The sequence below is a fragment of the Vicia villosa genome, linkage group LG4, assembly GCF_029867415.1.
Source record: "Vicia villosa cultivar HV-30 ecotype Madison, WI linkage group LG4, Vvil1.0, whole genome shotgun sequence".
Lineage (NCBI taxonomy): Eukaryota > Viridiplantae > Streptophyta > Magnoliopsida > Fabales > Fabaceae > Vicia > Vicia villosa.
In genome coordinates, this window is record NC_081183.1 from 111,177,388 (window position 1) to 111,194,436 (window position 17,049).

Here is a 17,049-nt window from a genome sequence, read left to right on the forward strand (position 1 = left end):
CAGTTACCTAGGGCGGCGTCTCCTCAACTGCACGCATGCTTGTCCAAAAATAGTGAACACGTGTTCATTTTTCAAGAAAGACTGGTGACAGCTGTTTTGCTTTAAAAGAGCTTCTGAATCAACTTAGATAATGAAACGTTAGTAATAACGGAATCAGAACTTCTAATTGATCATTATCAGAACTTCTTATAAACATAAAATCCTAACGCATTTCAGAAGATACCCATACATAAGATCTTCTCATCTTCTCATTCTGGGCATAAATCCATACTGATATTATTTAGAATGAACTTAAACCTATCTTCAGCAAGGGGTTTTGTAAAGATATCAGCCCATTGATGGTCTGTATCCACAAAGTTCAAAGAGAGAACACCCTTCTGAACATAGTCCCTCATAAAATGATGTTTAATCTCAATATGTTTAGCTTTGGAATGTAAGATAGGATTCTTAGATAAACATATAGCAGAAGTATTATCACAGAAAATAGGAATGTTACTCTCATATATCTGATAATCTTCTAGCTGACTCTTCATCCAGAGCATTTGTGTGCTACACCCAGCAGCAGCAACATATTTTGCTTCTGTTGTTGATAGGGCTATGGTAGCTTGCTTCTTGCTGTACCAGGAGATCAAATGACTTCCAAGAAATTGACAACTTCCAGAAGTACTCTTCCTTTCAATTCTATCTCCAGCATAGTCAGCATCACAGAATCCTACTAAGTTGTATTCTTTAGATCTTCTGTAGACTAAACCAACATTAGTAGTACCTTTCAGATACCTCAGAATTCTCTTAACAGCAGTTAAGTGAGATTCTCTAGGATCTGATTGGAATCTAGCACACAAACAAACACTGAATAGAATGTCAGGTCTAGAAGCAGTTAAATATAGAAGAGATCCAATCATACCTCTGTATAACTTCTTATCTACCTTCTTACTTACCTCATCCTTACCTAGAACACACGTTGGATGCATAGGAGTTTTGGCTTCTTTGCTTTCAGAAAGATTGAACTTCTTCAGAAGTTCTTTCACATACTTCGTTTGATGAACATAAGTTCCATCAGAAGTTTGGTTGATTTGATTCCCAAGGAAATACTTGAGTTCACCCATCATACTCATTTCAAATTCAGCCTGCATAGACTTAGCAAACTTCTTTCCAAGTGAAGCATTAGATGTTCCAAAGATGATATCATCAACATAAATTTGACAAATTAAAATGTCCTTCTTAGACGTTTTACAAAAAAGAGTCGTGTCCACTTGTCCTCTAGTGAAACCATTGTCCAGAAGGAAAGAACTTAATCTTTCATACCAAGCTCTGGGAGCTTGTTTCAATCCATACAATGATTTCTTGAGTTTGAAAACATGTTCTGGAGACTTAGAGTCTTCAAAACCAGGAGGTTGGTGGACGTAGACTTCCTCATCTATATAACCATTTAAGAAGGCACTCTTAACATCCATCTGATACAGAGTGATGTTATGCTGAGTGGAAAAAGAAATTAATAAGCGAATAGATTCTAACCTGGCCACTGGTGCAAATGTTTCTGTATAGTCAATCCCTTCTTGCTGACTATATCCCTGAGCCACCAGTCTGGCTTTGTTTCTTACCACTTCTCCCTTCTCACTAAGCTTGTTTCTGAACACCCACTTAGTACCAATGATGTTGAATCCTTTTGGTCTAGGAACCAAATCCCATACATCATTCCTTGTAAACTGATTTAGTTCTTCTTGCATGGCAAATATCCAATCTGGATCTTCTAGAGCTTGATCAATAGAAGTTGGCTCGATCAAAGAAACAAGACCTTATTGACATTCTGCATTGTTCTTAAGGAATGCTCTTGTTCTGATAGGATCATCTTTCTTTCCAAGGATCACATCTTCTGAGTGAGCTGAGGTGAGTCTAGAAGATCTTCTGACCGTTGGCTCTTTAGAAATTATGAGATTCTCTAAAGATGCAGAAACTTGATCTTCTGATTCTTTGCTTTTGAGACTTTCAGCTTCTGGAGCTTTGCTTCTTGGTTCTACGGCTTCTTATATGTCAATATCTATATCTGCAAAATTCTCAAACTGCTTTGGCTTTTCAAGACCAAGCTTATCATCAAATCTGATATTGATTGATTCTTCTACAACCAATGTTTCAGTATTGTATACTCTGTAGCCTTTAGAGCGTTCAGAATATCCAAGAAGGAAACATTTTTTTGCCTTAGAATCAAACTTACCAAAATGATCTTTAGTATTCAGAATAAAACACACACATCCAAAAGGATGAAAATATGAAATGTTGGGCTTTCTGTTCTTCCACAATTCATAAGGAGTCTTATTTAGAATAGGTCTTATAGAGATTCTATTCTGAATATAACATGCAGTGTTTATTGCTTCTGCCCAGAAGTGCTTAGCCATATTGGTTTCATTGATCATGGTTCTGGCCATTTCTTGTAGAGTCCTATTCTTTCGCTCTACAACTCCATTTTGCTGTGGAGTTCTAGGGCAAGAGAAATCATGGGCAATACCATTTTCTTTGAAGAACTCCTCAAAGAATCTGTTCTCAAATTCACCATCATGATCACTTCTGACCTTTATGATTTTGCACTCCTTCTCAGATTAGATCTGAGTGCAGAATTCAAAAAACACTGAATGAGACTCATCCTTGTGTTTTAAGAACTTTACCCATGTCCAGCGGCTATAATCATCTACGATGACTAATCCATATTTCTTCCCTCTGACAGATGCTGTTTTGACTGGTCCAAACAGATCAATGTGCAGAAGTTCTAACGGCCTTGAGGAAGAGACAACATTCTTATATTTGAATGCAGGTCTGGAGAACTTGCCCTTCTGACATGCTTCACAAAGAGCATCTGATTTATATTTCAGATTTGGGAGACCTCTGACCAGGTTTAGTTTGTTAATCTGAGAAATCTTTCTCAAACTAGCATGTCCTAATCTTCTGTGCCAGACCCATTGCTCTTCAAAACAGACATAAGACAAGTCACCTTCTGCTTCTCAAGATCAGAAAGATCAATCTTATAAATTTTGTTAAATCTCTTGCCTGTAAATAGGATTGAGCCATCCTTCTGACTTACAGCCTTGCAAGACTTTTGATTGAAGATTATGTCATAACCATTGTCACTTAATTGACTTATGGACAATAAGTTATGCGCTAATCCTTCTACAAGAAGTACATTAGTTATGGAAGGAGAGTTACTAATACTGATGGTTCCAGAGCCAATAATCTTGCCCTTCTGATCTCCTCCAAACTTGACTTCTCCACCAGACTTAAGCACCAGGTCTTGGAACATAGACCTTCTTCCCGTCATGTGTCGCGAGCACCCAAAGTCCAGGTACCATGACATTTTGTGCTTTGCCTTCTTTGCTGCTAAGGATATCTGCGACAAAAATTATCTTCTCCTTAGGTACCCACAATTTCTTGGGTCCTTTCTTGTTAGTTTTCCTCAAGTTCTGATTGAACTTGGGTTTAGCATTATAAGTAACAGGAGGAACAGCATGATATTCTTTAGGTTTGGCAGCATGATATCTTTTAGGTTGTGTCACATGCTTCTTGGTGTGTGTAGTGTTAAAACTATGTGCATGTGATGTGAGCTTGATATCATGTGAGTGGCCATATTTGAACTGATCATACAATGGCTTGTATGTGATTTTCAAATCATCAACAGGTTTAAATTTATGTGAGGTATCACCCTCATAGCCAAAACCAAACCTTTTGTTTCCAGAAACACCATATATCATAGAAGCAAGATGACTTCTGCCAATACTTCTAGATAGGAACTTTCTGAAGCTCGAGTCATATTCTTTCAGAATATGATTGAAGCTAGGAATGGATTTTTCTGATTCAGAAGGAGATCCAATATCTTTGGATAATTTTAAAACTCTTTCCTTCAGTTCAGAATTTTCCACTTCCAGCTTCTTAGTTTCAAATTCAAATTGCTTTTTCAGCTTTTTGTATTTGATACTAAGATGAGCCTTGAGTTCCAGAAGTTCTGTTAAACTGGAAACTAACTATTCTCTAGATAGTTCAGAAAATACCTCTTCAGAATCTGATTTGATGTAGATTCTGATCCATCATCTACTGTGGCCATCAGTGCAAGGTTTGCTTGCTCTCCTTCAGAGTCTGATTCTGATTCTGATTCAGAATCATCCCATGTTGCCATAAGACCTTTCTTCTTATGAAACTTCTTCTTGGGATTCTCCTTCTGAAGTTTTGGACATTCATTCTTGAAGTGTCCAGGCTCATTGCACTCATAGCAGACGACCTTCTTCTTGTCAGATCTTCTGCCACCAGAAGATTCTCCTCGTTCAAACTTCTTTAAACTTCTGAAGCTTTTGAACTTCCTTTGCTTGCTCTTCCAGAGTTGATTTACCCTTCTGGAGATCATGGACAGTTCATCTTCTTCTTCTGATTCTGATTCTTCAGAATCTACTTCTTCAGCCTGAAAAGCGTTAGTGCATTTTTTAATATTAGTTTTTAATGCAATAGACTTACCTTTCTTCTGTGGCTCATTTGCATCCAGCTCTATCTCATGGCTTCTCAAGGCGCTGATTAGCTCTTCCAAAGAAACCTCATTCAGATTCTTTGCAATCTTGAATGCAGTCACCATTGGACCCCGTCTTCTGGGCAAGCTTCTGATGATCTTCTTTACATGATCAGCCTTGGTGTAGCCTTTGTCCAGAACTCTTAATCCAGCAGTTAGCATTTGAAATGTTGAGAACATCTTCTCAATATCTTCATCATCCTCCATCTTGAAGGCTTCATATTTCTGGATTAGAGCAAGAGCTTTGGTCTCCTTGACTTGAGCATTTCCTTCATGGGTCATTTTTAATGACTCATATATATCATAGGCAGTTTCCCTGTTAGATATCTTCTCATACTCAGCATGAGAGATAGCATTCAGCAAAATAGTCCTACATTTATGATGATTTTTGAAAAGCTTCTTTTGATCATCATTCATTTCTTGTCTTGTAAGCCTTATGCCAGTAGCGTTCACTGGATGTTTGTAACCATCCATCAGAAGATCCCATAAGTCACCATCTAGACCAAGGAAGTAACTTTCAAGTTTATCTTTCTAGTATTCAAAGTTTTCACCATCAAATACTGGCGGTCTAGTATAACCATTGTTACCATTTCCATTGTATTGCTCAGCTGAGCCAGATGTAGATGTAGATGAAGGTGGTGGAGTCTTGCCCATCTTGACTTAATGTTTTTCTCTTCCTGAATCTATTCTAAACACGGTTAAGTGCTTGCACCTTAGAAACGGCGCTCTGATGCCAATTGAAGGATAGAAAAACACTTAGAAAGGGGGGGTTTGAATAAGTGTAGCTTTAAAACTTGTAAGATAAAAACAATTTGCACAATGATTTTTATCCTGGTTCGTTGTTAACTAAACTACTCCAGTCCACCCCCTTGGAGTGATTTACCTCACCTGAGGATTTAATCCACTAATCACACGAGATTACAATGGTTTTCCACTTAGCCAACTGCTAAGTCTTCTAGAGTATACTGATCACAACCTGATCACTCTAGGAACAATCTGCTTAGATACCCTCTAAGACTTTCTAGAGTATACTGATCAACAACCTGATCACTCTAGTTCTTACAACTTAATGTAAACAAATTCTTTTAAGAGTTACAATGCTTCTAATAAAGCTATAATCACAACTGTGATTTTCTCTTAAGTTTAAGCTTAAATCTCACTAAGATATTACAATAGCAATGTAGTGAGTTTGATGATGAAGTTTGATAGCTTTTGAATTTGACAGTGTTTCTGTATAATGCGCAAATGTTGTATTCAGAATTCGTAACGTAGCTTCTCATCAGAACTTCATATTTATAGGCACTTGAGAAGATGACCGTTGGGAGCATTTAATGCTTTGCGTAATCCGTACAGCATTGCATTTAATGTTTCACTCTTTTGTCAGCTACCTCGAGCCTTGTTTTCGCTGTGTCTACTGACGTTGCCTTTAATAGCTTCTAACGTTCCTTTTGTCAGTCAGCGTAGCCTGCCAGCTAGTACTTGCTTCTGATCTGATGTTTGTGTAAACAACGTTTGAATGTCATCAGAGTCAAATAGCTTGGTGCAGAGCATCTTCTTGTCTTCTGATCTTGAAGTGCTTCTGAGTGTGATACCATGAGAACTTCAGTGCTTCTGCTTCTGATCTCAAGTTCTTCTGATGCTTCCATAGACCCATGTTCTGATTCTGCTTGACCATCTTCTGATGTCTTGCCAGACCATGTTCTGATGTTGCATGCTGAACCTTCTGAGTCAGTGCTTCTTGCGCTGATTTTGTGCATACTCTTTATATAATTCCTGAAATGGAAATTGCATAGTATTAGAGTACCACATTATCTCATACAAAATTCATATGCTTGTTATCATCAAAACTAAGAATATTGATCAGAACAAATCTTGTTCTAACAAACATGACATCCAATTAACCTCCGTAGATGAACATTAACAATCACTCAAATGAGAAACCCTTTATTATTTTTCCTTTGATTTTGAGCGACGAAATAAACGTCGTTGATAACTTATAGCACAGGGAAAGAGGGCAAATTTTGGGGTGCAACACCATCCATCTTGACAGTAGAGGGTTTCTTCGTGATCTTTCACTCGCCTCTTCAACCTTCTGTTTTCCACATCAGTCTTACGAAACTTGTCTTTCCAAGCGTCTTTTTCTAACCTCATCTTGGCTAGAGTTTCCTGGTATTCTTCCGTGGTGTCAATGGGAATGTTGGGTAGTTGAGATACCACAGGGAACATGGGTTTTTCATAATCATAAGGCATTTGAAACTCCCTTGCTCTTTTCTTCACCCAACAGGTGTAGGCGTCCATGGAAATGAAATTCCTTACCCCACCTTTTTCTTTCCTTCGGATGTCGTACCAAGCTCTGACCATTCTTGTCTTCAACCCTTGAGGATCCTCCCCTTCTTGGTAGAAGTAACATTCCACAGCGAGACCAATAGGTTTAGTTGAATTTGCATATCCGAGTTGTCGTCGGGCTAAGACCGAATTGTAGTTAATTCCTCCTTGTGTACCAATGAGGGGTACGTTGGCGAATTCTCCACAACTGTCAATGGTTTCTGTACCACAGCGAGCCAAGGTATACCAATGAATATCATTATTAGTAAGAGACATAAGTCTTCAAGGCCAACGCAAACCTTCTCGGTTTTCCGTGAAAATAGGAGACTTAGGTAAGTGTGAAACAATCCATTTGAACAACAGAGGTGCACAACATACAATGATTCCACTGCCTTGGCAATTCCTATGATGGATAGAGAAATACATGTCACCAAGCAAAGTCGGAACAGGATTTCCAATCAGAAATATTTTTATGACGTTGATATCAACAAAGTCGTTGACGTTGGGAAACAGAACCAACCCATAGATGAGCAAGGCTAGTATAGCTTCGAAAGCTATCATGCTACCAGTTTCGATGAAATCAAAGGCTTTCTTTATTAGAAATTGCAAAGTCAAACCCGGAAGGTTTCCTTTGGTAGTCCAATTGCTCTCTACTTCAGATTTCTTCAAGTGGATACTTGCTGCAATGACTTGTGATTTAGGAATGGCTTCCAAACCATTGAAAGATATTTTGTCAGACACAGGAATACCCAACAGATTGGCATATTCTTCCAAGGTTGGTACCAACTGATAGTCTGGAAAGGTGAAACACCGGTAGACGGGATCATAGAACTGAACCAGAGTTTTGAGAAGTCCTTCATCAACATGAGTATTCAAGATAGGCAAAAGCTTTCCATGGCTTTTCCTAAAATCGGAAGGATCTTGCACAAAAGATGCCAACTCTCTCAGTCTTTCCAAATTAGGCACTTTGAAACCGTACTTTTTGGTATGCCTTTTTACCCACTCCATAACTTAATCCTATAATGTTTGCAAAGAAAACTCTCTAAAATTTTTTTTGGAAAAATCATGTTTTTATGGAAAAAGATGGATTTTTTTATGAATGTATGAATGCATGGATGCATGAATGCCACATATACAAACATGGTAAAGCAAACATGATAATGCAAACATGGTAACGCAAACATGGTACTACAAACATGGTAATTCAAACATGGTACACATAGGTTCAAAGGTCCAGCGTCACGAGCATGAGGTCAGAGAACCAAACATGGGATAGTACTAGGGGTTAATCACCTGCACAACATGTTCTACTGATACGTCAGAGTCTACATTTTTCTTTCGGATATTACCGACTTGCACAATTGAACTTGTGAGCTAGGAATATTCTCAAGAAAAACTCGTCTGAGTGTGGCTCTCCGCATGACAACTAATCCAAGTCTTCACCTGAATAGTTTCTGCGCCACCACCTAATAAAGCCAGGATGGGTTATGGGTTCTACAGCCAACTCAGCTTCTATAGTTCAATGAAAGCAATAATGTCTTCGCAATTGAACTTGCTAAACATATACTACCAACAAGGAACCTCCACTGAGCGGAAGGATTCTCATGCCATCTTTTTAAGGACTGGACTCCTCGTATGCCATACATGACTATACCCTCCACCTAATTCTTATGTGTACTTAATCCGGGTTAGGATTTGTCCATAATGTAATACTTGTAACAGAACCACACAAGTAACAGAACCACAGAACCACACATGTAACAAGAATGAAATTAAAACATAACAATTAGAATTAACCCTTTCTTTAGAAACAATAAAAAGATGGTCCCTAGTGAAGTCGCCATTTTTCTGTCGCGGGAAAAAAAATCGGGATGAGACATTGGATGCCTTCTTTGGGCTCTATGCTCAAGAAAATGATTTTTGTTTTTTTGTCACGAAAAAACTTTTTATTATTTCCAAAGTAGGAAAAGTAAAAAAGTTGCAATAACCTTAAAAGATATGCAAAGCAAATAACACAAAATTAAAAGCAATGCAAAAGTGGGGGAGAGATTCCGGGTAAGAGGGTTGGTTATACGAAGGGAAGGTATTAGCACCCAACGTATCTATAGTACTCTATAGGTTTCTTTGTTATGTTCATTTCTTTCTATGCTATTGAAGAGGTTCTGTTGTGAGATAGGTGGGACCTAAGGTGTTTGTTTGATTATGCTCGCAAAGATCATCGCAATCTTCTGCATACATATCCCTCAGAGGGAATCAGAGCATCTGTAGCTCGGGGTCTACGGGTGCTAAGGTTTGAGTGGTTTGAGGGAGATAGAAGTTTTGCTCGCCAAAGATACGACCTTGTGCCTACGTATTCTCAAAGGGATGTTGAGAAAGTCAGAGCAATCGTAGTTTCCACTTATGCTAGTGGAAGCAAAGGATAAGAGACAAATGTCATCTAAATGCTCGATGTATCTAATCTATATCATCACATACATCTGTTTGTTTTTATTTGAAATATTTTCATTATAATTCCTGGGTTGTGCCACTTATGGTGCTTAGAATGATAAAGATGTTTTTGTTTAGCCAGCCTTGTGGCAAAAACAAGTTTGATTAGCCAGCCTTGTGGAAAAAACTTTTGATAAGTCAACCTTGTGACAAAAAGTTTTGATTAATCAACCAGCCTTGTGGCAAAAGTTTTGTTAAGCCAGCCTTGTGGCAAAAACTTTGATTAATCAGCCAGCCTTGTGGCAAAAGGTTTGATTGATTAGCCAGCCTTGTGGCAAAAAAAGAAGTTTGATTGATTGATTGTGATGATATAGAAGAGATACTCTTATCATAAAGATGATATGTGTCTAATCTCCTAGGGTATTTGATTTGGATTATGGGGATGCTTATAAGAAGCCCGTGGGTCCTTGTACAAAGCCCAAGAGGAGGCTATCCGAGGGTCCTTTCATTGTAAGCCCAAGAGGAGGCTATGGGAGGGACAATCGAGGGTCCTTGCATTGTAAGCCCAAGAGGAGGCTATGGGAGGGACAAGTCGTTTGTATGAAGCCCAAGAGGAGGCATGGTATAGTTGGTTTGAGCTCTTAGAGCGATTTCACCGGGAAACCATACTCTATGTCCTAACCTAAACTAGGGAGATTCTTTGCACGAAGCGCAATAGGAGGCTATAGGGAACCTAGTGTTGTACTAAGTTGAACAAGTATATATAACATGATCACAAATATGAACAAGTACGAATAAATATGAACAAGTACACGAACAAGTATGAACAGTTATATATGACAAGGTGTGTGTGTACAATGGAGTTTATGAAGGAAATATACCTGCAAGGATGATTAATTTATGTACACAGGGCTCGGGACTTATACTCGGGGAGAGGCCCATTGAGTTTATTTATGGCTATGTAAATGTATATTTATAAAAGGGCTTGGGACTTATACCTTGAGGAGGCCCACGAAGATTTTGAAGAAAACCCTAATTTTTGATTTGTTATTCGAGGGTTTAAATCAAATTGATCGCGGTATAAAAGATAGGTATATGTACAATGAAAAAAACCTAATTTTATACAAAGGAATGGGACTTTAACCATAAGGGATGCCCATGTTTTATTTTATAAAACATGGTTGATTGTTTTGTTAAAAGGACACGAGGTTTCGTCGTTTTGAAGAACTTTGATCGTTTTGAAAATAGTTTGAAAGTTTTGACAAAAGTCAACTTAATTAAGATAAAAACAAATTTTATGCTTAATTAAGACCTAAGAGATTAGGGTTTGAACACAAAATATTTACAAGTGATTAAGTTTGAAAAATCAAATGAAAAACAATATTTAAAGTATTAAAAAACACTTAAAAACATGTCATTTTAAACCTAATAAAAATATATCAAATAAATATTATTTTTGTGATTTTTTTGGACATTCATAAAATATATATATTAAATGAGAAGTGTACAAAAAATGAAGTAAAAATGAATTGATTTGATTGGTTAATTAATTAAGTGAAGTTGTTAAGAAAAATGAAGAAAAATAGTGTTAAAAAATAAGGTTTGTCTTCCAAAGGGCTTGAACCCACGACCTGGAAGTCACCACTTAAAACAAAAGCCAACTGAGCCACGCTTGTGTCTTGTAACATACATGCGTTGAATTAATTATATTTAAAATCAAGAATTTGAATTTTTCAAACCAAATCTGGCGCCAAGAACACAACCCTAACTGATTTTTGAAAATCTTTGAAACTGGATTGTTTGGATCAAGTGAATAGCCTATCTTGCTCGATTTTTCACAAGGAACATGATGGTACCATTTAATTTCATTTATTTTCACTCTAAGATCATTGATTCTCTGGAAATCGTGAAGAACCCTAATATGACAAATCATTGTGAAATCGTGTATGATCATGATATGATGCAATTGATTGAGGGTTATCATTCAGTGATGGTGCATAAACAAAATGGCAAAGCAATATTTCATTTATGATGCATGTATGATGGAGTTTGAAGTTCAAAGCACTTACCATAAAAACTTGCAAAACTGGAGATTGAATTCGTGCCTGGAGGTGTTACAGATGTTGTTTCTTGATTTGGACAGCTTCAATGGACCTTATGGAAGGTGTTTGAATGCTTGGAATGAACTGAATTCACCTGAGTGTGGCCATGTATCCCAACCTGCAGTTGCTTGGAGTGAGGATCGAATTTGATGATGGAGGTGTTTCAGGTTGATGATGAGTGTTTGGATCATTCATATGAAGTGTATTGATGATGTTTGAAGTGTTACTTTGGACAGATATGAACTAGAATGAGAATTGGCATGATGAGGTTCAATATGTGTTCATATGGTGGTTGAAGAGTGATTCTGAGATTTAGGGTGTTTTGGGGTGTGTGAATGGATCAAACACATCCCATATGATGTTTATGAGCTGTTAGAACCATCACTTTGGCCATAACTTCAATGGTTTGGAGGTTGAGTTTTCTACCTCTTTGAAAACTATGAAACTTGCAATTCAAGAAAGAAAGAGAAAACCTATGCTTTGTGAGGTTTTGGTGTAATTTTGAATGGATTTTGGACCTCTATTTATAGGCCAAAAGTTCTGAATGCAAGACTATACAAGTTGATCTTTCTTTGGTGATTTGGCATTAAGAGATAAAATGGAATCTTTTACATTAAATGCTTAAGGTTAAAATGGCTAACCATGGTTAAAATCTTCCAAGCTTATTATCTCTTTCTATTCTGATCACAAACCAGAAATATCTCCCAATTATTGCTTGTTTATGTCATTGCTTGCATCATAAGGTAAAATAGTTCATAACTTTGTGAAAAATGACTTGAAATTTCAAGTGAAATGATCACTAATGGCAAAATTCAAAACCATAGCTATGCTCCATATTTTTTCATGCTCTTGGACATTTTTGAAAGCTCTTGTTATGTACTTCAAAACCCTAGTTGAAAGTTTCTTCAAGACCTTTAAGGAAATGGGTGAAAAAGATCCATGAACTTTGAAGAAAATGAGGTTTTAAGTGAATTTTTCAAAAGATACCAACTTTGAAGCTCCATATCTCTTAAATGGTTGATCTTATGAAAAATAATTATATGTGACAAAGTTGTTCATTGGATCAAAATCTACAACTTTCATGTTGGAAGTTTTTTTCAGTTTGTAGGTGAAAGTTTGAGATATTCCCTTCCAAAGTTTGGAAAAAACCATTGAAAACACTTAGAAAATTTTCTAAGTATGAAAAGTCAAACTTTTGACTTTTTGATTCTTTCTTGATTTTTCTTGATCAAATGACTTCAAATATCATATATGGATGATTTAAAACTTCAAAAGTCGTGGTTAAAATTTCCAAAAAAGTCAATGTTAATCTTGGACAGTTGACTTTTTCAGACGAATCGCGTTTCTGGAGATTTCAAATGAACCAAGCTATCCTCACCAAATGAATGGTATGAATGGATCACATTGAGGTATTAGAGGATCTTGAGCCATGGTTTAAGTTGTGGCACCATGTCCTGATTAAAAAGTCAGTTGTTCAGATGAATTAGGTCAAAAACCCTAATTGTCGATCAGATGAAATTGATGACTGTGGATCTTGAATTGAGATACAATTTCCATTGGATATTGTCATAGGGATTATTTGAATATGATTGAACACTTTGATTGATGCCCTGGAGCTTTTTAGGGTTTCCCAAATGTGATCCCTGATTTCAGTCCCTGATAGTTCAAAACCCTAGTCTGATGACTTGAAATTTCATTGTTGATCAATCCTTGTGTGGGAAATATCTTGAGCAAATGGATTAGGTCAAGATGATGTATTTGAGGTCTTGAGGTCATGTCCCAAGCTATTAGGTCAAATTCTTAGCAAAAGTCAGGAGTATACTGTCTTCAATCAAAACCCTAATTTGGTTGATTCAAAGCCTTTGAGCTTGTTGAAATGAATCTTTGAGGACCAAATGTTGATTGTTGATGAAGATAGTTCATTTGAGATGAAGGGAGAACAAAACCCTAATTGGTTGTTGCTTGTACTGATGAGTGATTTCTTGATTAAACCCTGCTGGGCACAAGTAGCAAACACAAGCTATGCAATTTGTTAGAGATACAAATGATGCATATGCAGATGATATGAGGTGGTATCTTAGGTCAAAAATTAGGGTATGACAGGATGATGGCGTGTTTATTCAAAAAGGCGAATCATTTGTTGATAATAGATATGTTGTTCCATATAATAAACAATTGTTGTTGAAATATAATGCTCATATCAATGTTGAGTGGTGCAATCAGTCAAGATCTATTAAATATTTGTTTAAATATGTCAACAAAGGACATGATCGTGTTACAGTTGGATTTTACACAGGTGCTAATGATAAAGATAATGTCGAGCTCATTGATGAAATAAAGATGTATTATGACTGTAGATATCTATCAGCATGTGAAGCTGCTTGGAGGATATTTTCGTTTGATATCAATTATAGGGAGCCATCAGTTGAAAGATTGAGTTTTCATCTTGAGGACGAGCAATGCGTTATTTTTTCGGATGATGCTTTAATTTAAGAGGTAGTCAATAAACCATATATAGACTCCACCAAATTTTTGGCATGGATGGATGCTAACAAAAAATATCCAGAAGCAAGAAATCTTACATACAGTGAGTTTCCTACAAAGTTTGTATGGAAAGAAAAGGAGCATCGATGGACTCCACATCGAAGGGGTTTTTCAGTTGGAAGACTGCATTATGCGGCACCTGGATTTGGACAATTATTCTATTTGAGAACTTTGTTGAATTATGTGAAAGGTCCTACATCTTATGATGATATCAAAACAGTTAATAATATAAAGCATAACACTTTCAAGGATGTTTGCTTTGCCTTAGGATTGTTGGACGATGACAAAGAGTTTGTAGATGCAATTATGGAGGCAAGTCATTGGGATACCGGGAGCTTTTTACGCAGTTTATTTGCCACTTTGTTAGTGTCAAATCAAATAAGTCGACCAGATTTTGTTTGGAATAAGACATGGGAGTATTTGTCTGATGATATTTTGCACCGACAAAGACAATTATTGTGTTTTCATGGTATTTTTTTTCTCTCTTTTTATTTTTTATTTTGATGCATGGTAGTTTGTTTTCTGTGTGTATATACAACGTATCACATTTAGGATACTTTTTTGTTTCATAATATACTTTTTAATGTTTTTTTATATTATATTAAGTGTAGTTTTTATATTATATTAAGCGTAGATTTTTCTATAACCTTCTGTAGTATACTTTTGTTCCGTAGTATCACATTTAGGATATTAAGTGTTTTTTTTAATTTTTAAATTATATATACATAATAGCTATTTTTATTAAGTGTATACTATATTAAATTTGCAGACTTGGTCTTGATTGTTGATCAATTGAAGAGTTATGCTTTGGCTGAAATTGAGATTTTATTGCAAAGTAATAACAAAAGCTTGGAAGATTATCCTGAGATGCCTCAACCAGATAGAGCATTGTTACCCGAGAGGCAAAATAGATTGATTTATGATGAGTTGAATTATGACAGGCGGTCATTGTTAGAAGAGCATCGTAATTTGATGTCAACAATGACAACTGAACAAATGAGAATATATGAAAGGATCATGAAAAGGATCAATGGAAATAGATCGGGACTTTTTTTTCTATATGGTTATGAAGGAACTGGAAAAACTTACATTTGGAGAGCAATGTCTGCAGCAATAAGATCAAGGGGTGAGATTGTTCTAACCGTCGCATCGAGTGGGATAGCTTCTTTGCTAATTTCGGGTGGAAGAACTGCACACTCAAGATTTTCTATCCCTATAGAAGTTCATGAATGCTCGACGTGTAATATCGCTCCAAAAGACCCTTTAGTTGAGTTAATACGTCGTGCAAAGTTAATAATATGGGATGAAGCCCCTATGATGCACAAGCATTGTTTTGAAGCTGTTGATCATACTTTTCAAGATATAATGCAAAATAAAAATGTCCCATTTGGCGGAAAAGTAGTTGTTTTGGATGGAGATTTTCGTCAGATCCTTCCTGTTATCCCTAAAGGAACAAGACATGAAGTTGTGCATTCAACTATAAATTCTTCTCATCTTTGGAGTTATTGTGAAGTGTTTACACTGACCACTAATATGAGACTTCTGACTGGAGGTATAGATGCTGACATTGAAGAGAGAAAGAGTTTTTCGGAATGGATATTGGGAATTGGCGATGGAAGTATTGGAGATGCTAATGACGTAGATATCACAGTGCAGATACCACATGATTTGTTGATTCCTAGCTTTGGAGATCCACTTTCAGCTATTGTGGAAAGCACGTATCCAAATCTTTTACACAACTTGAATGATCCGTCTTTTTTTCAAGAGAGGGCAATATTAACTCCTAAAAATACCATTGTTGATGCCCTCAATGATTATATGTTGGATTTAATACCTGGAGAAGAAAAAACTTATTTGAGTTATGATTCTCCATGTAATGCTAGGTCAGACATTAACACGCCAGATGATGTGCATACTCCTGAATTTCTAAACACCATTGTATCTTTAGGACTACCAAATCACAAGTTGAAATTAAAAGTTGGAGTCCCAGTAATGTTGTTGAGAAATATTGATCAGTCGTTGGGATTGTGCAATGGCACCCGATTGATAATTACAAAAATGGGAAGATATGTCCTTGAAGGTAAGATTATATCAGGTAACAATGTTGGTCATAATGTTTTTATTCCAAGGTTATCACTGACTCCAACCGATAAAAGAATCTCTTTCAAATTTCAACATCGGCAATTTCCATTGACTGTATCATTTGCTATGACAATCAACAAGAGTCAAGGTCAGTCACTTAAATATGTAGGAGTATATCTTCCCCAGTCAATTTTTTCTCATGGGCAATTATATGTTGCATTGTCAATAGTTACTTCAAAGAAAGGCTTAAAGATACTAATAACCAACGACGAAGGTGAAGATACAAATGTAACTCAGAATGTCGTTTACAAAGAAGTCTTTCATAATGTTCAATAATTAATTTCATTTATGATATTTAAAATTTTCTAATTTAAAAGTTATTCAATATTTATTTATGTTTCAAAATTTATTTATTTTAATTTTGATATTAAAAGCTATTTTAATGTCAATTATTTTAATAATTATATTATAAACATTATATAATATCATATTATATGAATAAAGAATAAAATATTATATATAACATACTAAAAAAAATTCGTGCATCGCACGGGTCAAAGACTAGTTCTTGGTAATTTTTGCAATTTTGAGTGGAAATCAAATACACAAAGTGCATGGGTGAGAATGGAAAGTATTATGGGCTTATTCATGACCTAAATAAGTTATGGACCTGATTTGAACCAAAACAAATGGCTAAAAATGGAGAAATTGCAAAGTTTGGTCTTGGCAAAATTCAATGAAATGCAGTCCCAATGTAAAGTGTAACACCCCAAATCTACCCCGCAATAAAGAGGAATACCAGAGTACAAAATTTCAAGCATATTGAACATAACGATTCGGAGCATCACATTTTAAACAACAAAATCACATACATATATCATGCTCAATCACTTAGATACATAGCACACATGTAGGAGAATAATATTGAAATCATTAATCATTGTCAGCCAGTCAAGTACTTGCAATCGCAGCGGAAAATCATGTGTCAACAACAATACAACTCATAATATCACGGCCAAACACGGCACG

General features: G+C 36.2%; 1 pseudogene; it reads left to right on the top strand.

The window, feature by feature from the left end:
- Positions 1–16,356, top strand: part of LOC131597674 (uncharacterized) — a 61,053-nt pseudogene extending 44,697 nt beyond the window's left edge.
- The last annotated feature ends 693 nt before the right edge of the window (positions 16,357–17,049 follow it).